Raw genomic sequence first — 27,536 nt, forward strand, 5'->3', positions numbered from 1 at the left:
ACCATCACAAGTATAGATATTTCATTTGTTTACAAAAAGTAAACGCAGATAAACATGAACCTTGAAAGACTCTCATCACTAGCTGTCTTCGATCCTTTCTTAGCAAGTCATGCTATCACAACACCAATTTGATAAATACAATTCATATTATCTTTTCTAGTAGACACTTTACCATTTACCACTAAGCTCATTTTTCTAAGATGACAGGATCATTACAAATGCCATCAATAATTATTCTGTCTCAGGATGATTTCAGTGAATAATTATCCCCTTAAACTTGTAATTTGGTTTGGCCTGCTTTCAAGTTTTCATCATCATCAATTAGTATTTATTGAAGGCCTACTCTCTATTATGTGGCTATGAAAATAAAGATATCCCATTTTAGTGAACAGTTATTATGAGGTTATTTATTCTTGTTATAATATGTATTGCTTTCTTCTTGCTTGGATATTAGAGGGAATAGTAAATTGTACATAACCACCTATTAATGTAGATTTGTTACTGGTAGTTGTAGTTGCTAAGACTTTCACATACTAAAATATGTGTTTTTAACTCTTTTTAGTTTTACTTAATTTTTAAACTCAGATTTCATCTGATTCTCCAAATTTTTTTGACTTTGATTTTTCACTTTTAAAGAAAATTCATGTTTTATTCTGAGATAAGGGTGATGGCCAGGTAAGAAACCACAAAACAAACACAGTGGATTATATACAATTTAAGCCAATACCCAAAGCTCCAAGTCTAATGAAGGCAAATCTTTTTCTTTTTTAGTTGCAATTTGAAGCATCCCTCATATCCTATTTTAAGCACCTGCCATTTAGTCCTTAGGATACTGTAGAAATCAGTGTATATGTTGTAATACACTATTTGTGGCATCACAACTGGATTCGTAGAAGGACATGTTGTGTAATGTGGGTGGTAACAAACATCACATTTTATTTTCCCACAAGCTCCGAATGATTCTTATCAACTTTTATTATTTTCTATTTCTTAAAGTCCTTAATTCTCATACATTTAATTCATTACTACTTTAATGGCAGTTATTAAGTGCTGCTATACTTGCTAATCACTGGGACAGATTCAAAATTGAGATCGGACACAACCCCTGTCTCACACGGTACTAAGAAATGAGGAATGAGAGGCCCAGAGAAGTTGTGACCTGCCCGGCATCACATCCAAGAAGTCAGTGATGGACTGAGATTTCAACTTTAGGTCTCCTGACTTCCACTTCCATGCTTGCTCCACTAGGTCTTTCAATTTTTATAATTAAATTGATTGATTCATTCAAATTAAATTGATAGTTGCCATGACTTTTTGTGTTCTCTTCAAATTGAAAAATTAGAGTTTAAGCACCGCCAATCCCTAACCCACATCCTGCCTATAGCCTGGAATGTCCTCCCTCCTCTAATCCGACAGACAAACACTCTCCCCTGCTTCAAAGCCTTATTGAAGGCACATCTCCTCTAAGAGGCCTTCCCAGACTAAGGCCCACGTTTCCGCATCTCCTACTTCCTTCTGTGTCACCCTGACTAGCTCCCTTTGCTAGTGCTCCAAAGCACTTATGTACATATCTGTAATTTTATTTATCTCTTTGCTCTTCCCCCTCTTCCCAGTCTCAGAGAACTCATGTAAATATCTGTAATTTTATTTATTTGTATTGATGGCTGTCTTCCCACTCGACTTTAAACTCATGTAGACAGGGAATATCACTGTTTATTGCTGTATTGTACTTTCCCAAGCACTTAGCACGGTGCTCTGTGCACAGTAAGTGCTCAAGAAATACAATTGTATGAATTTAATTTGTTTTATACCGTGACCAGAGGAGTTGCAATATAATAAATGCTACTTATAAAGAGTTGATATTGATATAGGACATTTGAGGAGTACCGGAATAACAAGTGACTGGATGTATCACAAAGACAAGAGGAAATAGAAGTCTGGAGAGCAGATGAGGGTCACAGCTATAGATTTGAAAGCTGTCTGCGTAGTGGTAATTGTTGAAACTGTGTGAGTAGATGAGCTCCCCAAGAGAGAAACTACAAATCAAAGCCTTTTTTTAGCTGTAGACATGCGAGGCTTCAAGCAAGTACCATAAGAGCAGAATTATCATTTGTGGTGAATATTCACAGTGTGCAGCTGCTTGCAGAAGAGAACCATTGAAATCCTGACATGTTTAAGCCAGAGATGATTTACACCTTCAACAAAAGTCCTAACAATGGAGGAAAAATGTTTAGCCAAGGTATACAAATTGACCTGTACCCTCTAATATTATTACCTCTCAGGAGCTGTCAGTTTTAAATGATTAAATGATAAATCATAACATTGAGGTAGGAGAGACTGCCAGGGCCATCTGTAAAAGAGATCTCTTGAGTTAGTGTCACTATCCTTGGATGCATTTGTTTTATAGTGAATGCCATCAAGAACAATGGGCTGCCTGTTTATGCTTGAAAGTGTCCTCTTGCATGAAATTAGGAATTTCAAATATAATGAAGAAACATCCCTTTCCCTTACCCTTCAAATATCCCTTTATAGTTCCTAATCCTCACCCCTCCCTCTCCTATCTTCTACTCATTTTCTGGATTTGAGGCCCCAGGGGTCTACGTTGGAAAATGGCTCAGGAATACAATAGTCGTGATTTTCTTTGTGCAAATGGGGACACTGGTATTAATAGTCTCAGTGAAATAATCACATAGGTACAAAAAATCCAATATGTATGCAAACATTCATTGCAAGAAAACCGAACCAGAGCTGTATAAACCCAAATGGGCTTTATCCAGGAGTTACTCTGGCCCAGTGGTCTCTGGAAAACAAACAAACACACTCACGCACACATGACCAATCATATTTATTGAATGCTATGTTTGCAGAACATTCTACTAGAAGGAGTGTGGCTCAGTGGAAAGAGCACAGGCTTGGGAGTCAGAGATCATGGGTTCTAATTCCAGCTCTGCTGCTTGTCAGCTGTGTGACTTTGCACAAGTCACTTAACTTCTCTGGGCCTCAGTTCCCTCATCTGGAAAATGGGGATGAAGACTGTGAGTCCCACATGGGACAGCCTGATCACCTTCTATCTCCCCCCACCACAGCACTTAGAACAGTGCTTTGCATATAGTAAGCACTTAACAAATACCACCATTATTATTATTATAACTAAGAAGCAAGGCTTAGAGGATAGAGCAAGGGCCTGGGAGTGAGAAGGACCAGGGTTTAACCTAGCTTTGCCACTTGTCTGTTGTGAGCTTGGGCAAGTCATGTCACTTCTCTGGGCTTCAGTTTCCTCATCTGTAAAATGGGGAGTAAGAGTGTGAGCCCCATGAGGGGGACAGAAACTGTGTCCAAACTGATTAACTCGTATTTACCTCAGTGCTTAGAACAGTGCTTGGCATGTAATAAACACTTAACAAATACATTTACAATTATTACTATGCTACTAAGAGTTTGGGAGATTACACTATAAGTTGGCAGACACATTCCCTGACCACAATGCACTTATAGTCTTACACAAGTCTTAGTCTTAGACACACACAACCACCCACCCACCCCCACCACCACCCCTGCCCCGATCAAATGCACAGGACTTTTCCCACCTAAACATGTGTTGTGTGTATACAGGATTCTGGTTACTACCTCTAGAGGCCCTGACTACACTTCAAGCCGTTGCTGATCAATTCTCCAGTTTCAACCAAAGGAAACAGGAAATGTTTGTGGTGAGACTAGTCTTTCCTACCCAGCCCCAGAAGCATGTATCATTCTGTTCTCTGAAGGTGCAAAGGGAAAGCTGAAGTCAATAAGCACTACCCCAAACCAAATTGGTATAATTAAAAGAAGTTGATTAGCAATTTATCTTAAAATATAGTACACAGCTATAATAAGAAATTGGGAACCCGTTGGAGGACTACTCTTTTACAGATGTTTTGCAATTGAAACCATAAAGGATATCTGAGAATTTATCACAATTTTCTTCTTAAATTCTGATGTTGGAATTTTAATGATGGCAGATTACAAATGCATTGTTTAAGAATTACAACAATAAAATCACAACTGCAATATTCCCAACAAGTTAATAGATTGAGTGTAAGGATGATATATAAAAATATCAGGTCCTGTTATTAATTTGATATACAACTGGTCATAATTTTATTTTCTCTCAGAGTATTTATCACAAGAAGAATCATCAAGCACAGATAATATAGGCCTGAAATTTACTTCCATTAACACCCCTTCAATTCAAATGTAAAGAAGGTTTATCTCTAAGTAGAAACCATAAGAAGCCATTTGAGTTTGATACATTGCTCATTCTAATCTTTATCTAATTTAATCTAATCTAATAATTCCTACGGTCCTATGCTCGAGCTGCTGAGCGCTGCTGGCGAAAGTCCAAGCACCAAGCCGACCTCACACACTTCAAATTTATCCTTTCCTGCCTTAACTCTGCCCTCTCCTCCGCCAGGCAAAGCTTCTTCTCCTCCCTCATCGACACCCATGCCCATCACCCCCGCCGATTGTTCCGGACCTTTAACTCTCTCCTGAGGCCCCCTGTTCCTCCCCCTCCCCCATCTCTCACCCCCAATGATCTGGCCACCTATTTCCTCACGAAAATCAACACGATCAGGTCTGAGCTCCCCAAAGTCACCCCTCCGCCTCTCCCCTCCCCCCCAACAACCCCCTCCCCTACTTTCCCATCCTTCCCTGCAGTATCCTCAGAGGAGATCTCCTCCCTCCTCGCAAGTGCCACCCCCTCCACCTGTGCCTCGGACCCCATTCCCTCTCACCTTCTTAAAACCATCGCCCCTGCCCTCCTCCCTTGCTTAACTTCTATTTTTAACCACTCAGTCTCCAAGGGCTCCTTCCCCTCTGCCTTCAAACATGCCCACGTCTCCCCCATCCTAAAAAAACCCGCTCTTGACCCCACTTCCCCCTCCAGTTATCGTCCTATCTCCCTACTACCCTTCCTTTCCAAACTCCTAGAACGAGTCGTCTACAATCGATGCCTAGAATTCCTTAACTCCCATTCTCTCCTAGACCCCCTCCAATCTGGCTTCCGTCCCCTCCACTCTACCGAGACTGCTCTCTCTAAGGTCACCCATGACCTCCTTCTTGCCAAATCCAATGGCTCCTACTCCTTTCTGATCCTCCTTGACCTCTCTGCTGCCTTTGACACTGTCGACCATCCCCTCCTCCTCCATACCTTATCTCACCTTGGCTTCACGGACTCTGTCCTCTCCTGGTTCTCCTCTTACCTCTCTGGCCGATCATTCTCGGTCTCCTACGCTGGAGCCTCCTCCCTCTCCCATCCTTTAACTGTTGGAGTTCCTCAAGGGTCAGTTCTTGGCCCTCTTCTGTTCTCCATTTACACTCACTCCCTCGGTGAACTCATCCACTCTCATGGCTTTGACTACCATCTCTACGCAGATGACACGCAGATCTACATCTCCGCCCCGTCCTCTCCCCCTCCCTTCAGGCTCGCATCTCCTCCTGCCTCTGGGACGTCTCCACCTGGATGTCGGCCCGCCACCTAAAACTCAACATGAGCAAGACTGAGCTCCTCATCTTCCCTCCCAAACCCGGTCCTCTCCCAGACTTCTCTATCACCATGGAAGGCACGACCATCCTTCCCGTCTCTCGGGCCCGCAATCTCGGTGTCATCCTTGACTCGTCTCTCTCATTCACCCCACACATCCTATCCGTTACCGAGACCTGCCGGTTTCACCTCTACAATATCGCCAAGATCCGCCCTTTCCTCTCCACCCAAACAGCTACCTTACTGTTACGGGCTCTCGTTATATCCCGGCTAGACTACTGTGTCGGCCTTCTCTCTGACCTCCCTTCCTCCTCTCTCGCCCCGCTCCGGTCTATTCTTCACTCCGCTGCCCGGCTCATCTTCCTGCAGAAACGATCTGGGCATGTCACTCCCCTTCTTAAACAACTCCAGTGGTTGCCTATCAACCTCCGCTCCAAACAAAAACTCCTCACTCTAGGCTTCAAGGCTCTCCATCACCTTGCCCCTTCCTACCTCTCCTCCCTTCTCTCTTTCTACCGCCCACCCCGCACGCTCCGCTCCTCTGCCACCCACCTCCTCGCCGTCCCTCGGTCTCGCCTATCCCGCCATCGACCCCTGGGTCACGTCCTCCCGCGGTCCTGGAACGCCCTCCCTCCTCACCTCCGCCAAACTGATTCTCTTTCCCTCTTCAAAACCTTACTTAAAAATCACCTCCTCCAAGAGGCGTTCCCAGTCTGAGCTCCTCTTCCCCCTCTACTCCCTCTGCCATCCCCCCTTTACCTCTTCGCAGCTAAAGCCTCTTTTTCCCCCTTTCCCTCTGCTCCTCCACCTCTCCCTTCCCATCCCCACAGCACTGTACTTGTCCGCTCAACTGTATATATTTTCGTTACCCTATTTATTTTGTTAATGAATTGTACATCGCCTTGATTCTATTTAGTTGCCATTGTTTTTACGAGATGTTCTTCCCCTTGACGCTGTTTAGTGCCATTGTTCTTGTCTGTCCGTCTCCCCCGATTAGACTGTAAGCCCGTCAAACGGCAGGGACTGTCTCTATCTGTTGCCGACTTGTTCATCCCAAGCGCTTAGTACAGTGCTCTGCACATAGTAAGCGCTCAATAAATACTATTGAATGAATGAATAATCTGGTACAAGAAATCAGAATGTTAAATAATTTAAAAATGGTCTATTCCCAACTTGGGTTTGTTCTTGACTGTGTAAATAGAGATGGAGTTTAATAATAGTTCTATGGTTCTCTCTTTCTGAAAGACATTTTTGAGTGAGACCATAGAGGGAGCAGTGGGATGGATAGGATCAAAAGAGTTCTACAAAAATGGCTTTCCCCTCATTCAACTCTGCCTTAGTCCTCACTCTAAACCTCGTCATCTACTCTTGTTAATCTGAAGAGGGATGGGGAAAAATTGTCAATAAAATGGATTGTCCACTCCTTGATATTTATTTAAAGGATGACTGTGTCTAATTCCTACCAGTGTATTCTCTCCCACTGCTTAGTACAGTGCTCTGCACACTATAAATGCTTAATAGATGCTATTATTATTGTTACTTCTAGTCTGTAATGGGGAATTCTGAAGAGGCTGGACACAGGCACTCTGAGTGGTAAACAGTGTACTAGTGTTGTTTTGTATTAGATGGACGATATCAGAAAGATTGACTGTGATCAGCAGGAGGAAATACTGTCTAATAGTTAAATTCAATTTCACTGTGACCATTCTCTAAAGATACGGGAAAAGACACTTCTGGTCTTTATTGACCACTTGGTCAAATATGGTGGTTTGTAGAATCAGAAATATCCAGAAATAAAATATTTGGGGGAAAAAAATTGAATCATTGAAGGTCTTTTATGATGTAATGAGTTGCACTTATTTTGCCATTGTTTCATTGGCCCAAGAAAATTGTGATTAAAAGAATTATTAGGAGAGTTTTTCTTCAGTGGCTTCTCCTTTTTGCTTACTTTGTTCTTCTGTCTCTGCATTTCTTCAGACCTATTCAGCCTGAGCAAAGAAAAGGTAAGAGAAAAGTGGAGCTTTTAAAGTAAACCCTAAAATTTAAACATCAGGCTGATCTTGTCCACTTCCAGTTTGTCCTTTCTTGCCTTAACTCTGCCCTCTCTTCTGTCTGGCAAAACTATTTCTCCTCCCTTATTGACACCCATGCCCATCATTCTTGTCAATTGTTCTGGACATTTAACTGCCTCCTCAATCCCCCTGCCACTGCCCGCCCCCCAGCTTCATCCCTCACCTCCAAAGATCTGGCCATGGTCATCTACTTCATTAGGAAAATTAATACCATCAGGTCTGAGCGCCCCAAAATCACCCCTCCCCCTCCTCTCAGCCCCCTTTTCAGTTTTCCTATCCTTCCCAGCAGTATCATAGATCTCCTGCCTCCTCTAAGTGCCATCCCCTCCATATGTACATCAGGACCCCATTCTTCACACCTCCTACTACCATCTTCAACTGCTCACTCTCCCAAGACTTCTTTCCAACAGTCTTCAAATATGCCCACATCTCCCCCATCCTTAAAAAAAAAACAAAAAAACCCTCCCTCGACCCCACAGCCCCCTTCAGTTATTGCCCCTTCTCCCTTCTACCTTTCCTCTCCAAACTCCTTAAGCAAGTCATCTACACTCGCTGCCTCAAATTCCCTCCTCCAACTCTCTCCTGGATTCCTTCCAATCTGGCTTCCACCCCCTTCGCTCCACTGATACAGCCCTCTCAAAGATCAACAGTGACCTCCTTCTTACCAAATCCTACGACTCCTACTCCATCCTAATCCTCCACAACCTCCAAGCTGCCTTTGACACTGTGGATCATCCTCTTCTTCTCAATATGTTATCCAATATGGGCTTCATTGATTCTGTCCTCTCCTGGTTCTCCTCTTATCTCTCTGGCCATTCATTCTCAGTCTCCTTTGTGGGGTCTTTCTCCCCCACCCCTCCTAAATGTAGGTTCAGTTCTTGGTCTTATTTTTTACCTCACCTCCCTTCTCTCCTCCTACATCCAGCCCTTACCCTCGGCTCTCTGTCCCACTTTTGACCCGGCCCACTTCCTACCTCTGGCCTGGAATGCTCTCCCTCCTCAAATCCACCAATCCCTCTTCCCCTCTTTAAAAGGCCCTACTGAAGACTCACCTCCCCCCAAGAGGCCTTCCCAGACTAAGCTCCCCTTTTCCTCTGCTCCCTCCCATTGCCCCGACCCACTCCCTTTGCTCTTCGCCGCCCCCCCCTTCCCTGCCCCACAGCACTTATGTATATATGTATATATCTATATTTATATTGATGCCTATTTACTTGTTTTGATGTCTGTCTCCCCCATTCTAGACTATAAGCCCAGTGTGGCAGGGATTGTCTCTCTCTATTGCTGAATTGTACTTGCCAAGAACCTAGTACAATGTTCTGCACAGAGTAAGTGCTCAATAATTATTATTGAATAAATGAATAAATTCCCCTTTTCAGGGATTGTCTCTTTCATCAGTAGTTTGTCTTCCTGCACCCAGAGTCCTCTGGGAATGACAAATTGATTCCTTTGGTAAAATGTAAGAGAAGAAATGGAAAATCCTTGTCTTCTTCCTTGAATTATTTTGATAAAGAGACAGTCTGCACTGGTGTCAATACCCCTAAAGGGCCAGGGCTGCTGAAAGACCACCCTGCCAAAGAGAGCAAGACAAAGTTAGCAAAGTACTTGTTTATTTAAAAAAAAAAAAAGAAGATTCTTTCGTATAAATTTCTTCAGGTGTAGTGTAACTGGGCAGTATATTTTGGGGGAAGTTATCTTGTTTTTGTGCTTTCTACCTAAGCTAATATACCTACTGTATATCTACTTGGGCAGATTTTTCGCCATTTGGAAATCTGATCCCCCAGTTAGGATCAAAAAGAAAGTCAGCTCTTTTGGACACATCCTAAGTAGTAAGTGACTTACTGGGACCATAGTCATAGTACATGTCTTACTTTTAAACCAGATAGGAATTTGCAATGAAACCAAATATCAGGAGATCGTTTGACCTTGGGGATAGAGGGGAAGTATGGAATATGCAACCCTGCAATGACCAGTTCCACTGCCCCCCAAAATAAAGAGGAGGAAGAAGGTAAAAAAGTCACTCACTGGTCCCCCTCCCTGAGGTTGTAAGCAGAAGCAATCAGAAGGATTGGGTAAGAAGTAGAAGGGCAGGTTGAGTGGAAAAAGGGGAGCCTTGGCCTTCTTGAGGTAAGGAGAAGAAAGTTGGAATTCTGGGACAGTAAGACAGAAGTCCTGTGTGGACATTGGTGGGCATGGGTAGAGGGAGGGATATGAGAGGATTCCTGGAGATCTGGAATCCAACAGTCAAAAATCTGGAGAAGCAAGGCTCCTATGAGGGAGAAGTATATGAGCCCAACATGTCTGGAGCTGAGGCTCCTGGAGAGAAACAGTATTAAATTCTGGGAAAGACATTTTAACATGGATTTGTTTTGGTTGTTACTTTATTGAAAAATATATTTATTATTTTAAAGATCCCAGATCTTGGCCTCTGCTTGTGTGATAGGGGCTGGGGGAGAAGCTCCATTGCCCAGGAGAAATGACCTGGGGATGTGTGGGCAAGAATGCCTTTGTCTTAGGCTTTCTGCAGCCAGCCCTGGGAAGGGTCATGGGCTAGTCCCCAATAATGACTATTCCTTCAGTAGAACTAGTCAGCCTTAGAGTGGTGGCAGCAAGAAGAGAGCAGGGATTTGAGGGGAATGAGTAGATTGCCCTAAAACCTGTTGTAAAAGAACAAGAAATACATAGGGCTTTAGGACTCAGCCACAGCTGATTGAAGCCCAGCCAGTCCATCAGTGACTCCAGGGGCCTATTTCAGCCTGGATTTAGGGATGAAAATCCTCTGTATCATAACAGAGCCTTGATTTTTTTTATACTTGTTAAGTGCTTACTATATGCCAGAAACTGTACTAAGCACTGGAATAGGTACAAGCTGATCAGGTTGGACACAGTTTCTGTTCCAGGGCTCAGATTCTTAATGCTCATTTTACAGATAAGTAAACTGAGATACAGAGAAGTTAAGTGACTTGCCCAAGGTGATACAACAGACAACTGACTGAAAACCCGTAGGTTAGACTGTAAGCAGGGATTGTCTCTACCTGTTGCCGAATTGTACATTCCAAGTGCTTAGTACAGTGCTCTGCACATAATAAGCGCTCAATAAATACTATTGAATGAATGAACTGGTTGAGTCAGGATTTGAACCCAGGCTTGTCCTCTATCCATTAGCCTGTAATGCTTCTGGATATATTGATGTATCAAGAACATTCTTTTACAAAGGCAAATCCTGAGAAGAGAGGTGTGGTCGGATTATGAATCAAAATACAATCTTCTAACAGTACAGCGCTTAGAACAGTGCTTGTCACATAGTAAGCGCTTAAATAACATCATTATTATAGGAGTAGTATGATAGTTACTTTTATGATATAATTGGCCAGTGTATCCTTCTGCTATTTTGGGATTTTGCAATTAAACACAAAGAATAAGAAACAATCTCCAGGCAGAAAGGATGAATGTGGGGTTCTTTATTGTTGGGGTTTTTTTATGATATTTGTGAAGCGCTCATGTGTGAAGTGTGCAGTTTGCACCTCGTTAAGCACCGTATTAAAATTGAATGCCCTTAGGCGTATCTTTCCTGTTGATTCCAGGTGAGACAGACCTACTGGTTCCAAATGAAGACCCAAGTGTGACACACCCACAGGGGCCCGGGAAATGGACTGTAATTGGATAGATTAGGGTCCATTACGTGGAAAGAAACTCAAAAATGTAAAAGCGAGTTTAGTATGAAGGCTGGGAGGAAATGCCAGTGGCTGCTACTCGCTGTTACCCAAAATAATAATAATGTTGGTATTTGTTAAGAGCCTACTATGTGCAGAGCACTGTTCTAAGCGCTGGGGTAGATACAGGGTAATCAGGTTGTCCCACGTGAGGCTCACAGATGAAGTAACTGAGGCCCAGAGAACGTGAAGTGACTTGCCCACAATCACACAGCTGCCAAATGGCAGAAGCCGGGATTCGAACCTATGACCTCTGACTCCCAAGTCCAGGCTCTTTCCACTGAGCCACGCTTGCTTCTCTGCAGGACAGACAACTGAGTCAACCCGGCCAGAGGGGACAATCTGAGGGTTGCCCGCGCTGGTCTCAGCCCCAATTTGGCTGCTGACTGTCCTCCGAAGGGAAGGCCAAGGACAGTCGGGGTTGTGGACCTCTTGGTCAGAGAAACTCGGATCTGAACACTTAACAGAACTGACCATCCCACGGTAGAGAAATTCTCAATACCTCTGCGGTTAAAGGCTTAAATAATCATTTCAATTGCATTTTATTGAGCCCTTACCGTGTGCCAAAGCACTGTACTAAGGGCTTGGAAAGTACAATCGGCAACAGAGGTAATAATAATAATAATAATTTGTTAAGCACTTACTATGTGCCAAGCACTGTTCTAAATTCTGGGCAAAATACAAAGTAATCAGTTTGTCCCACGTGGGGTTTCACAGTCTCAATTCCCATTTTACAGATGAGGTAATTGAGGCACAGAGAAATTAAGTGACTTGCCCAAGGTCACACAGTTGACAAGCGGCGGAAACAGGATTAGAACCCATGACCTCTGACTCCCCAAAGCCCAGGCTCTTTCCACTGAGCACGCCTAATAGACTCTACTGGGAAGTAACCAAGTGCCAGGCACTGTTCTAAGAGCTGGGGCATATAAAGCTGGGTCAGGTTGTACGCAGTCCAAATGCCTTATGAGACTCACAATCTTTAATCCCCATTTTATTAGATGAGATAAACTGAGGCACAATGAAGTGACTTGACCAAGATTTATTCAGACAAGTGGCAGAGTTCAGAATTAAAACCCAGGTCCTATTGAGCTCCAGGACTATGCTTAGACTATGCTGCACCAGATTCTTCCATCTTTATTCCTAAAAGGTGATATTCTTTTCCTGAATGCATTGTGCACACTGGTTCGAGAGAATGAGGATAGTTTAAGGGAGTAAGAGGGGAAAGATAATCTAATGTTTATGTGTAGCATCCACTGCAATTGTTTAGCCTGAGAGAAAGGAAGGAAGAAGCCATTTAATCAGCATTGTTATAACTGAGGAAGCCAAATAGAAACAGTAAAAATCAAACTGAAAATGTACACATTCTAAAGAAGGAAAAGACCTACAAGAGACTTTTAGGTAGCACAGAGAGGAAGAAGACATGAATCAAATGGAGAGAGGAAAGTGGGTTCAGGTGGGAAAAACAGAGGCGATTCAACAAATGAGCAGATTCAATAAATGAGATATATAACTGTAGACCCAAGGAGTTAAAAAACAGAGGAGGGCCACATCATGGGAAAGAGAAGGAGCTAAGAAGGCAGTTACTTGCTGAGAGAAAGAACAAATTCAGGTGGAAAAAAAAAGAACACAGATAGGCAGGAGGGAAAGGAATATAGAAAGCATGAAAAGGTAAATACCAAAAGTGAGAGAGAGGAAGAACAGCTTGTAGGAAGACATTGTTTCCTGCAAATTATTTTTGGGCTTCAGGTAACTTTATCCAGTACACTTAAATCTTGTGAAAAATTACTGGTTAAAACATTTCATCCCCTTGAGTTGTGTTTTGGCAAGTTAACTTTTATTCTTTTCTTTTTATATTTTGCTGAATGAGAAAGTGTTTCTTATGGAAGTTTTGAGGAACATTAGCTTTTTGACAGGATAAGAAAGCATGTCTGATTGAAATAAAGTGCTAAATGTAAGTTAGGCTGACTTTAGCCATGGGAAGGGAAGAGAAAGCCGTGTTGTGAGGGAGTGAAAGGTATCCAGGAGAGAATGGGATTCACAAAAATTCCTAATTGGGAAAACTGTGGAGAGCTAGTTTCTATCCTCTGAGCCCAGCCCCACTGCTCATCTCCTAAAATTCCCTTAACTAAACCAAGTCTCGACCCTTCTAATGTTGAAAGTTGAAAAATTCCTGGCCCATGCTGGAGGGTCATTGATGGCTATCTAATTCCTGTAGTGTATAATATAGTAGATTCTTATATATGGAATGCTATCCCTTTGTTGGCCTTGGATGATTTGTTAGACTGGGGTCTTTTTACTTAATTACATTGAATAGGGAACAAAATGACGTGCTCTCCTGTACTTATTTTATTAATGGTGTGTATATATCTATCATTTTATCTATTTTGATGCTAGTTCCTGTCTACCTTGTTTTGTTGTCTGTCTCCCCCTTCTAGACTCTGAGCCATTGTTGGGTAGGGATTGTCTCTATCTGTTGCTGAATTGTATTTTCCAAGTGATTAGTACAGTGCTCTGCACACAGTAAGTGCTCAATAAATATGACTGAATGAATTAATAAATGAATGAGTACTCAGAGTATTCCGAAGAAATGAAGAGTCTAGAGCCTAGCCAGGATCGGAGTGGAAGCTCAAGGAAAGCCTAGTGCATGTGGCTGAAGTAGTTTCCCTGGCAGAATGATGGTCAGTAATTAAGCTGTGGAAACAAAATTACATCTCGGAAACGATGCAAAGGAGCAGATTCACAAATGGAGATATACCAACTGTAGACCAAGGAGCTTGCAAAAGACTTCTTACTATATAACTAGGACTAAATTCCTCAGGCGGACACTGGCTTTTCTTCGGAAGGAGGATAGAATTGGTAAAGGCCTAAAGTAAGTGGCTTATATTCTCTGCCCTATTTTCCCACCCCGACCACTTAACGTAGAGGTAAAAATTCACCATACTTCCCTTAAGTCATATTGGGAGCAAAGTAGCAGGGCATCTTCAGAAGATCAAAAGCAGAGGAAACACTGACAATTTTTGCAACTCTATATGAAGTCTTAGTTCTGCCCTTTCGGGTAAATTGTGAATTCTATAACCTAGAATTGAAGCAAACTCTTTCTATAAAGCCACAGTGCCACTGGGAAATGTAGGCAATCAACTATGGTGGTTCTTAGGAAATGTGGTTTTTCATTTTCACATTCTGATAATTCCATCAGTACATTTTATTGAGCACCTACTTGGTACAGAGTGATACACAAAATGCTGGATAGAGGTATAATTGGATTTACTACACATGATCCCTGAACAAGTTTGGGGATAAAAGCCACTGCTGCACACAGACGCATGTGCTCTCTAGCCACTGCACTCTACTGATTTTGTTATTGTTTTGGGAACTGTTTATCTTGTATTTTAACATTTCATGATTTCTGTCTCCAGTCTCTTCTTCCCACTTATATTCCTAGATTGTTCATCCCCAGAGGGGCAGGAATGATACCTAATTCCCAGTGTCACTTAGGGGACATCATGAGTGGCAAGATAAGATCATGACAATGAAGTTCTGGAATGTAGTCAGTCTTCCAGTGCTGAGTAGAGTGCTCTGCACAGTGTTTAATAAATATAATTACTATTACTGTTCTAAAGGAGAGAACAATCTAGCCGGCAAAGAGACACTAAAATTAACAGATGGGAAGAAGTAATACAGTGTAAATATTTGTACACAGGGGTTGTGGGAGGGTGTGAGCAGCCAAGTGTTTAGGTTCACAGAAGTGCTAAAAGTGGGAGTTAGGGAGATAAAAGATGGGAAGATGAGAAAATTAATCAGGGAACACCTCAGGAGTAGATGAAATTCTAAAAGAAAATATGACAGCAAATGACTAAGTAGGGAATTTCAGACAGGCAAGCGGGGTGAGAGTAGCAGCGGGAATGAAAATGAGAACAGTGATTAGGTTGGCAATGACAATAAGAGTAAATAATAGTTAATGAAATTTGTTAAGTATTTATTATGTGCCAAGCACTGTACTAAATGTTGGGGTAGATGTAAGATAATCATGTCCACACTAAGATCACAGTTTAAGTAGGAGGGAGAATAGGTTTTGAATTTCATTTTGCAGATTAAGGGAACTGAGTGGCGGAGCTGGAAAAGAACACAGGTCTTTCTACTCTTAGGCTTGTGCTTTCCTCAGAAGGCCACACTGATTCCTGAAAGAATACATAATTAGAAGGAACTGACTGGACTGGAATGACTGAAAGTAAATCAAAATTCAGCTTGTTTGTGGGAGATGCATGGTCCCAATCTTTGGGGATGTTGGATAGAGAAACAGACCTGATATATAATTTAGTAGGGATCCTTTATATTCAGACGACACCAACTCGATGGGAATAAGCTTACCTGTTGAATATACTTCTAACGTGCTCTTGGCCAGTCATGGTTATTCATTGTTGTGTGGAATGGCTTTGAAAGGCTGGTTTTTGTTTGGTTTATAAATGATATTTAACTGCTTACTTGTGCGACAGGCAACTGTCCCTACAGCTGTGGGGTAGATACAGTTAATCAGGTCAAAACACAGTGTTGGTCCCTTAAAGGAACTCACCAGTTTTAATCTCCATTTTACAGATGAGGTAACTGAAGCACAGAGAAGTTAAGAGACTTGCCTATAGGTTGCACAGCATCAAGTGGCAGAGCCAGGATTAGAACCCCATAGGCCAAGCTGACTTGGTACTTTTTTGTCTTGTGCCTGCTTGTCTGTCCTTCCTTAGAAACTTTTGCTCAGAGAACCACTCCCTTCTTAATGGCGGTGCATTATGCAGGTCTATCCTCAGCAGCAGACTCTCATTTTTAGCTCATTTTTAGAAATTCATTGTTTATGATCTTTTCATGCCATTTTATACTGAGTATGGCTGGTTGGACTACCAAAGGAGCCAGATGTAGTGTTATGGGTGCTCCAAGTCTCATAGTCATAGAAAATTTTGGACTATGTGGATAAGGAAATAGTTATCTATCCACCTCTCTTCTATCATTCCCTACACCTTCTGTCTCAAATTCCTCTCCTCCTATTTCCTCCTTGACCCCCTCTAATCTGACTTCCATCCCCTTCACACCACAGAAACAGCCCTCTCAAAGGTCACCAATGATCTTCTTTTCAAATCCAACAGCCTCTACTCCATCCCAACCCAATCATTCTCAGCTTTCAACTGCCTTCAATACTGTCAGCCATCCCCTTCTCCTGGAAACACTATTCAACCCACCACTGACACTGTCCTTGCCTGGTTCTCCTCATCTCTCTGGCCATTCATTCTCAGTTTCCTTCAGGGGCTTCCCTTTCTGCCTGTCACCCCCTTACTGTGGGGCTCCCTCAAGGTTCAGTTCTCGGTTTCCTTCTATTCTCCATCTACACTCACTCTCTTGGAGAACTCATCCACTCCCATGGCTTCAACTACCACTGCTATGTGGATGATACCCAAATCTACATCTCCAACCCAATCTCTCTCCCTCTCTGCAATCTCACATTTCCTCTAGCCTTCAAGGCATCTCTACTTGGATGTCCTCCGGTCACGTCAAGCTTAACATGTCCAAAACAGAACTCCTCATTTTCCCACCTAAACCCTTTCCTCCTCTTGACTTTCCCATCACTGTAGATGGCACCACCATCCTTCTGGTCTCACAAGCCTTGGCATTATTCTGGACTCCTCTCTCTCATTCAACTCACATACACAAACCATCAATAAATTCTGTCGGTCCCATCTTCACAGTATAGCTAAAATCCATCCTTTCCTCTCCACCCAAAATGTTACCATGTTAATACTATTACTCATCCTATTCCACCTGGATTACTGTATCAGCCTCCTTGCTGACCTCCCAGTTCCCTATGTCTTCCCACTCCAGTCCATATTTCACTCCACTGCCCGAATCATTTTCTACAAAGATGTTCAGGACATGTTTCCCCACTCCAGTAGTTGCCCCTCCACCTCTGCAACAAACAAAAACTCCTCAATATTGGCTTTAAAGCATTCAATCACCTTGCACCCTCCTACCACAGTCCAGCCCACACACTTCACTCCTCTAATGTTAACCATCTCATTGTGCCTCGCTCTTGTCTGCCTTGCCACTGACCCCTCACCCATGTCATGTCTCTGTCCTAGAATGCTCTCCCTCTTCAAATCTGACAGATAATTACTCCCCTCTCCTTCAAAGTCTTATTGAAGGCACATCTCCTCCAAGAGACCTTTCCTGAATAAGCACTCCCGTTCCTCTTCTCCCACTCCCTCCTGCTTTACCTTGACTTGCTCCCTTTGTTCTTCTACCCTCCAAGCACCACAGCACTTATGTGCATATCTGTAATTTATTTATTTATATTAATGTTTCTCTACCCCGCCCCCTGACTGTAAACTTGTTATGGGCAGGGAATATGTCTGTTTATTGTTGTATTGTACTCTCCCAAGTGCTTGGTACAGTGTTATGCACACGGTAAGCACTTAATAAATATGACTGAATGAATGAATAACAGATTCAGGAAGGCAATATGGTGTCAGGCTCCAGACCAAAGGATAGGTCTAAGGGAGCTGATACAATAGTCAAGCGTGGGATATGACCATCTGCTGTTTAGGTGGGAAAGAAGGGTGTATTCTGGAAATGTAATGAGAGAAAAACTAATGGGATTTTGTGACAGACTGAATATGAGGGTTGAAAGGAGAGGAGGAGTCAGAGATAAACCAAGGCTACAGGCTTGAGAGACAGGAAAGATTGGTGAGGTTGTTCAACAGTGATGGGAAAGTTAACTTTTCAGACAGACCTCTGTTTGTAATCGTGTTGACAATAACATTGCTCTCACCCCAACAACTCCAAAAGTGATACTGCAGTCAAGCACTCTATTTTAGACATATAACATAACATGTTTTTTGAGGTTTGACCGAAAACTGTGGCAAAAACAGAGCATCATGTTCCGTAAAATGTGTGAAAGTCTATAAAGCTGTTGTGTGATCACACTTCTCCAAAGCTGTGAGAGCAGGACCTACTACAAAAACTTCCAACTAGCTTCTTTAGAGACTTTTGCTAAGGCTCTACAAACCACATTACTCTAATAACATGACAAGTTACCAAAAAACAGGATTCTGGAAAGTCATCTGAAAGAGCAACGGTTTGGGAGTCAATGGTCATGGGTTCGAATTCTAGCTCTGCCACTTGTCAGCTGTGTGACTGTGGGCAAGTCACTTGAGCTTCTCTGTGCCTCAGTTACCTCATCTGTAAAATGGGGATTAGACTTGTGAGCCTCACGTGGGGCAACCTGATTACCCTGTATCTACCCCAGCGCTTAGAACAGTGCTCTGCACATAGTAGGCACTTAACAGTTACCAACATTATTATCATTATTATTAATAATATTGACGAAAAAGTTTTGTGACCATCCAGCTTCATGGGGACAGGACCTGTGAGGATAATAGACAAGAGGATACTCAAGCAGCTACTGCATTGAGAACTAGAAGAGAACACACAAAAAACTTAGAAACTGAGTGAAGTCCATCTCAAACAATTGTGACATTGTGACTCCTGGGAGATCACTGCAGCAGACAAACAACCCTACCACAAATCAACTGGGGGAAGAGTTTCTCTTCTTGAAGAAAGGATTGGTAAAGATGAGGACATCAAGGGACAGACTCCAAAACAGAGATGGTTCCTTTAATGGACAGATGCGTTAACCACGATAAGAGTTTAGTTTTATGTTAACAAAATGTAACACAGAATGCCAATTAAAAGACATCAGTCTTTTCATCCACATATACCTTGCTTGAAGTAGATCTGTTGTAATGTTGCTGCAGAGATCTTTTTCATGTATCCTTATTAGTCCAATGCTTTGAGTGATCTGGGAAAGCCACTTTTGAAAAGTCAGCTGTGAGACCCTATGCCTAAATTACTTCATCTGTAAAATGGAGATTGAGACTGTGAGTCCCACATGGGACAAGGACTGTGTCCAAAATGATTTGCTTGTACCCCCCTGCCCTCCAGGGCCTTAGTATAGGTGCCTGGGCATGACAGTAAATGCTCAACAAATACCCACAATTATTATATTGGCTAAATTAGAGTAAGGTTGGAATGGTCATAACATGTCCAGTTTAATTCTCTGATCCATGCAATGATAGCCAAATATAACACTTGTTCAGCTGGTGACTGTGGGCAAAGTCACTTAACTTCTCTGGGCCTCAGTTCCCTCATCTGTAAAATGGGGATTAAGACTGTGAGCCCCACGTGGGACAACCTGATTCCCCTGTGTCTACCCCAGCGCTTAGAACAGTGCTTCCTGCACATACGTAAGCGCCTTAACAAAATACCAAACATTATTAGGTTGAAAAAACTAAATATAAAATGCAATATTCCTAATGAAATTAAAAGTTTTGTGTATCTGGAGGGAAAAAAATTCATAAAAAGGGTCTTTAATTTGTCATTTTCTATAGACATTGTCTTCAAGGTTGTTCTAACAAAGGATTTCTAAAACATTCCAAGCCACCATTCTACAATTATCTCTTTGTTTATTCACCTTTCACCAAAGTAAATGATTGATCTAGATCTTTTCAGATCCCCTTTCATGATTTTGAATGCATTTTAGGTCACTCTGAAGCTTTCACACTGAAGAACATGGCCACAATTATTGGTAATTTTTGTTCCTTAAAACTGGTTTCTCTCTCCTAGCAGAGAATCATAATTGATATGATATAACTATCAATACCATGCAGAGCACTTTAAATATGCTTTTTATGTAAAGTTTAATCTTTTTTCTTGCATGCTATTTAACCATGATATAGTACAGTATGTTGTGCTTGTTATAAAATCCAGACTCCAAATGACATCCTTAATTACTTCCACAATTTCTTCATCAATCATTTGTTTTCATTTAGGTTTTTGGGTTTACAAATTTGTTTTTTTTTTTTTAATTTGCATCTGTTTGGACCAAAGATGGTAGGAATGGTGAAGGTTGGGGATGGATAAGTTTAAATGGAAATTAGATGTAAGGATGTTCTTTAGGCCAAATAGACAATATCTCCACCCACTCTCCTCCATTATGGCATCAGTTTTTGTACTCTGAGGAAAGGGTACCATCCTATTTTTACCCCAACTGTCCCTTCAGAACCTTCCTTATGACTAACACTAGGGTACTCACATCCAACCGGCATTGCATTTATGTACTTGCCCTCCCTTCTACGGAGTAATGGATTAGAGCAGTGGCCTGGGAGTCAGAAGGCCATGCGTTCTAGATCCTGCTTCAGCCACTTGTCTGCTGTATGAACCTGGGCAAGTCACTTCATTTCTTTGTGCTTCAGTGACCTCATCTGTAAAATGGGGATTTGAGACTGTGAGCCCTTTGTGGGACAGGGGCTGTGTACAACCTGATTGCTTGTAATCCAACCCCAATGCTCTAGTACAGGGCCTGGCACATAGTAAGTGGCCTTAACAAATACCATAATAACAATAATCATTAGTATACTCTATTGCTTCCCCTACGTGTCACTTATTTTAATGTCTGCCTACCTTGTTAGAATAATAAATGATCATGGTCATCGTGTTTGTTAATTGCTTATTATGTGCCAGGTACAGCGCTAAGTGGCAGGGTAGAAAGAAATTTGTCCAGTTAGACACAGTTCCTGTCCTTCTTGGACTCACAGTGTTAATCCCATTTTGCAAATGGGGTAACTGAGGCACAAAGAAGTTAAGTGACTTGCCCAAGATAAGTGGCGGACTTGGAATTAGAACCCACATCCTTCTGACTCCTAGGCCCTCACTCTATCCACTAGGCCACGCTGCTTAGAAGGTAAGCTCCTTCAGGACAGAGGTCAAATCTACTAATTCTATTGTACTCTACCAAGTTCTTCGTGCAGTTTTCTATACAGAGTAAGCCTTAAATACTACTGAATGATTGAAAAGTTACAGAAAGGGAGATACAGTGGTATCTGCTATGTACGTTGTCAAACAACAATATTTACTAGGCATCCAAGATGTCAAAAATGTCATTGTATGTACTGTAAAAACTTTTGAAAAGACCTCCATGTCACTGAAGAGTTGGTCTCATTACAGAGGAAAAATACAAATGTATAACTAAACATAGAACTCAACTGGCTTGACCATAAAAGGATATCCGATAACTGGAATGAACATGTCATTTTAAAAAATCTGACCAAGTGCCAAGGGGTTTGTAGAATTAATAAAAGGGGTTTAAACCTCATGAATTATTTGGGAGAAAATATGAAATTCCAACCCAGATATATTAATATAGTCTTGTTATGGATAGAAAGGTATATTCACTGAGTAATGAGAGGATATGATGCATGATGGTTGTATACAGTGTGATGAGAAGGCTAGCATTTATAATTTATAGAGAGTGATAAAAAAGCAGATCTATGAGAAGAAAACACAGCTAATGTAAATACAGAGCTTAATGATATGGGTACACAACTGATACTGGTGAAAGTTCAAACAGCTCCTGACCTTTTATCCAAATGGATAGGCATGCCTGAAGGTAGACCTTTCTTCACTGTACAACAGAAAGATCTTTTGTTCTGCTTCTCGTTTTGCAGGATTTTGCACTTTAACATTCTGCATCATAGTAATGGAAGCTTTGCGGCTGTTGCCCTGCCTGTTTCAGCTCTGTTGCACTAATTTAACACTTTGCCTCTTGCATGAAGAAAGTGAAGGAGGGTATTCAGTTGGTCCTTAATAGAACGTATAACTAGATTTCCATTTTTTGAGTCTGGTCCCTTAACTATACCTTCTGGCTAACCAAAGATCTAATATTTCTCAGCAACACAGTTCCTCTGAAATTATCCAGGAAATTGATATACCAGGGGAAGAAAATAGCAAAATGAAGCATTCATTCATTCAATTTTATTTATTGAGCACGTTACTGTGTGGAGACCACTGTACTAAGCATTTGGAAAAGTTTAACATAATAATAATTAGCAGACTATAACAGTAAACAGATATATTCCCTTGCCCACAATGAGCTTAGAGTCTAGAGGGGGAGGACAGACATTAATATAAATAAATAAGATTACCGATATATACGTAAGTGATTGTGGGGCTGGGAGGGAAGCCAAAAAAGGGAATCATTTTGTACATCTTGCTAACAAGTGCTTTACACAAAGATAAAAATATTCAGCTGTAAATAATTCCAATGGTTTATATTTTCCTTTTATATTCATATAAATATATCTCAAAAATTCTAACTTTTCCTGGATCTGGCTAACTATATGCACACACACAAAAATCAATATTTAATGAGACTTAGCTCTGACTTTTACATCTCAAATATGATTTTTCAATATATTTAAATGGAAATTAAACAAAGCTAAAATACAGGTGTTACACATAATTAGAAAGGAAATGGTGAAGTATGAATTTTTCAGGGTAATTAGAATGAAAAAATGGAGGTAATTGGTGATTCATTTCTGTAATCAAGTACAAATTATGAACTTAGGCAATAAATAGTAATTACTGTATTGTAACCTATAAATAAAGCACCTATTTTTAGCCATTTAGCTATACGTAGCAGCCTTGAGAGGCAATCATAATCTCCTTGTAGATTTCTGATTTGATTTATTCAAGAAAACAGAGCTCCTCAATGAACCTTAACACAGGTCATCTAGAATTTACAATGGCATTAGTGATAACAGTAAGGCTCTTTCCCTCTAAGAAAAGGGGAAATACACGGCCTTATATCTTTCAAAATGCCAATGCTGACTCAGGTAAGAGCTATAGAATGCCTCACCTCGGGCTGTGACAGATAATTTTGATTTGGAAAGGAGTTTTTCATTTAATTATTTTTTGAAGGTGGGCTGAACTTGGCTAGAACATTGAGGATGAGCTTTGACATGAACATGGCTTATGAAGGATGTGGCTTTGAGGAGACCTGATTTCTAAGGCAGAAGTGTCTTTCAACTTTCTTCAAGACTTTCCTCTTCTTTTTCTTCCTACCCCAAACTTCCACCCTTTCTGGTTCCCATTTCAGTGGACTGGTGGGGAATGATGTCTCTGCACATAGTAAGTGTTTAATAAATACTTCAATGAATGATGTGCTTTTTGGGTTTGGCAGGGAGCAGATAATGACCCACAACTAGCATGACGGCCATGGGGCCCAGAGATTCCCCAATCTGTTCCAAGATGCTTGCGTGGGAGGAAAGCTCCAATTCACCCTGATCACCCCTAGACTGCCTTGCTGGACCAGAGATAAAGCAACAGTTACTGGATTTGTGACACCTTACGGTTGATGGAGTTCAGGTCTAACATCAGAATCTGATAATAATTGTAATTAATGGTATTAGTTAAGTGCTTACTATGTTACTATGTGGCACATAGTAAGCATTGTACTAAGCGCTGGGGTAGATACAAGGTAATTGGGTTGTCCCACGTGGGAGTCACAATCTTAATCCCCATTTTTACAGATAACATAACTGAGGCACAGAGAAGTTAATTGGCTTGCCCAAGGTCACACAGGAGACAAGTGGCAGAGGTGGGATTAGAACCCATAACCCCTGACTCCCATCCCATGCTCTCGCCACTGGGTCATGCTGCTTCTCGCTGAATTTCATTACCACCTGTATAATCTTTCCAGTGCTTAGTTAAGTGATCTCATATAGCAAACATTTAATAAAATACTATTGCTATTACTACTGCAAGCAGAGGAGAACAGAGTCGGGAGAAAACGGGGTAGGAAGTAGAAGGAAAGGAGGAACTGGAGAAAGCAACGGATAAGGGAGATGAGGTAAGGAAAGGGAGGAGAAAGAGGTAGAGAACATTCCTCCTCTTCTGAATTTTCCTTTGCTGTACCTTTCCCAGCCAAGAGGCAGTATCATCAGTATTTACTGCATGTCTACTGTGTAAAGAGCGCTCCTCTAGCTATGTGGAGTCAATCAATCGATGGTATTTGTTGAGTTCTTACTGTGTGCAGAACACTGGACTAAGTATTTGGGAGAGCACAGTACAACAGAGTCAGGTAGACACTTGCCCTGCCCACAGGAGATTGCAGTCTAGAGGGGAAGACTGGCATTAAAATAATAATATTAAGCACTTACTATGTGCCAAACACTGTTCTAAGCGCTTGGGTAGATACAAGGTTATCAGGTTGTTCCACGTAGGGCTCACAGTCTTCAGCCCCATTTTACAGATGAGGTTACTTAGGCATAGAGAAGCTAAGTGACTTACCCAAAGTCACACAGCTGACAAGTGGCAGAGCTGGGATTAGAGCCCATGACCGCTGACTCCCAAGCCCGTGCCCTTTCCACTAATCCATGCTGCTTATTAATAATAATGATAATGGTATGTGTTAAGTGCTTACCTTGTGCCAGGCACTGTCCTAAGTGCTGGAGTGGATATAAGCAAATTAATAATAATAATGGTATTTAAGCGCTTACTATGGACTGAGCACTGATCTAAGCGCTGGGGTAGATACAGGGTAATCAGATTGTCCCACGTGGAGCTCACAGACAATCCCCATTTTACAGATGAGGTAACTGAGGCACAGAGAAGTTAAGTGACTTGTCTAAGGTCACACAGCTGACAAGTGACAGAGCCGGGATTAGAACCCACGACCTCTCACTCCTAAGCCCATGCTCTTTCCAGGATGGTCACATATTTACAGATATTTCAGAGAGAGGGCCTGCAAACCACCCCAGCACTCACTCAACCAAACCAGGGCCCCAAAACTAAATTAAGGGGAGGGTCTCTGCCCCCCTCCTCCCCTCTCCCTGCCGTTTGGGGCCTGGGATCACTCAGGAAGCAGCGTGGGTCAGTGGAAAGAGCCCGGGCTTCGGGATCAGAGGTCATGGGTTCGAATCCTGGCTCTGCCACTTGGCAGCTGTGTGACTGTGGTCAAGTCACTTAACTTCTCTGTGCCTCAGTTACCTCATCTGTAAAAAGGGGATTAACTATGAGCCTCACATGGGACAACCTGATTCCCCTGTATCTTCCCCAGTGCTTATAACAGTGCTCTGCACATAGTAAGCGCCTAACAAATACCAACTCTCCTCTTCCTCCCTCACCCTGGAGGCCTCAACTGTCTCCAGAGGTAAAGGTGGCTGACTACCCCAGCGCCCACTGGGCAAGATTGGGCAGAAACTGAAGCAAGATCGCCCCAGAGAAAAGGGCCTCCCATCAATCCAGCGTCAACTCAGCAAGCTGTTATTAACAGTGCTTGGCACATAGTAAGCACTTAACAAATACCATTATTATTATTATTATTGTGCCGTCGACTTCTTTCCTATTCACAGAGAATAATAATAACATTGGTATTTAAGCGCTTACTATGTGTCGAGCTCTGTTCTAAGCCTTGGGTAGATACAGGGTAATTAGGTTGTCCCACGTGAGGCTCATAGTCTTCATCCCCATTTTACAGATTAGGTAACTGAGGCACCAAGAAGTGAAGTGACTTGCCCAAAAAAACACACTGATAGGTGGCAGAACCGGGAAGACTGTGAGCCCGCTATTGGGCAGGGATTGTCTCTCTCTGTTGTTGAACTATACATTCCAAGCGCTTAGTACAGTGCTGTGCACATAGTAAGCGCTCAATAAATACTATTGAATGAATGAATTGGAATCCATAACCTCTGACTACTAAGCCCGTGTTCTTTCCACTGAGTATTTTCTCCAGAACGTCCTGTCTTCTTCCAGAATCCCTAGAAGCAGCATTTCATTCATTCAATCGTATTTATTGGTCGCTTACTATGTGCAGAGCACTATGCTAGCATGGCGTAGTGGATTTCAGCACGGGTCTGGGATTCAGAAGATCATGGGTTCTAATCCTGCCACCTCCACTTGTCTGCTGTGTGACCTTGGGCAAATCACTTCACTTCTCTGTGCCTCAGTTCCCTCATCTGTAAAATGGGGATTGAGACAGTGAGCCCCACGTAATAATAATAATGTTGGTATTTGTTAAGCGCTTACTATGTGCAGAGCACTGTTCTAAGCGCTGGGTAGATACAGTGTAATCAGGTTGTCCCATGTGAGGCTCATAGTTAATCCCCATTTTACAGATTCATTCACTCAATAGTATTCAATAGTATTTATTCATTCATTCAATAGTATTTACTGAGCGCTTACTATGTGCAGAGCACTGTACTAAGCGCTTGGGATGAACAAGTCGGCAACAGATAGAGACGGTCCCTGCCGTTTGACGGGCTTACAGTCTAATCGGGGGAGACGGACAGACAAGAACAATGGCACTAAACAGCGTCAAGGGGAAGAACATCTCGTAAAAACAATGGCAACTAAATAGAATCAAGGCGATGTACAATTCATTAACAAAATAAATAGGGTAACGAAAATATATACAGTTGAGCGGACAAGTACAGTGCTGTGGGGATGGGAAGGGAGAGGTGGAGGAGCAGAGGGAAAAGGGGAAAATGAGGCTTTAGCTGCGGAGAGGTAAAGGGGGGATGGCAGAGGGAGTAGAGGGGGAAGAGGAGCTCAGTCTGGGAAGGCCTCTTGGAGGAGGTGATTTTTAAGTAAGGTTTTGAAGAGGGAAAGAGAATCAGTTTGGCGGAGGTGAGGAGGGAGGGCGTTCCAGGACCGCGGGAGGACGTGACCCAGGGGTCGACGGCGGGATAGGCGAGACCGAGGGACGGCGAGGAGGTGGGCGGCAGAGGAGCGGAGCGTGCGGGGTGGGCGGTAGAAAGAGAGAAGGGAGGAGAGGTAGGAAGGGGCAAGGTGATGGAGAGCCTTGAAGCCTAGAGTGAGGAGTTTTTGTTTGGAGGCGGAGGTCGATAGGCAACCACTGGAGTTGTTTAAGAAGGGGAGTGACATGCCCAGATCGTTTCTGCAGGAAGATGAGCCGGGCAGCGGAGTGAAGAATAGACCGGAGCGGGGCGAGAGAGGAGGAAGGGAGGTCAGAGAGAAGGCTGACACAGTAGTCTAGCCGGGATATAACGAGAGCCCGTAATAGTAAGGTAGCCGTTTGGGTGGAGAGGAAAGGGCGGATCTTGGCGATATTGTAGAGGTGAAACCGGTAGGTCTTGGTAACAGATAGGATGTGTGGGGTGAACGAGAGGGACGAGTCAAGGATGACACCGAGATTGCGGGCCTGAGAGACGGGAAGGATGGTCGTGCCATCCACGGTGATAGAGAAGTCTGGGAGCGGACCGGGTTTGGGAGGGAAGATGAGGAGCTCAGTCTTGCTCATGTTGAGTTTTAGGTGGCGGGCCGACATCCAGGTGGAGACGTCCCGGAGGCAGGAGGAGATGCGAGCCTGAAGGGAGGGGGAGAGGACAGGGGAGGAGA

Source organism: Ornithorhynchus anatinus, chromosome 3 (assembly GCF_004115215.2).
Source record: "Ornithorhynchus anatinus isolate Pmale09 chromosome 3, mOrnAna1.pri.v4, whole genome shotgun sequence".
Classification (NCBI taxonomy): domain Eukaryota; kingdom Metazoa; phylum Chordata; class Mammalia; order Monotremata; family Ornithorhynchidae; genus Ornithorhynchus; species Ornithorhynchus anatinus.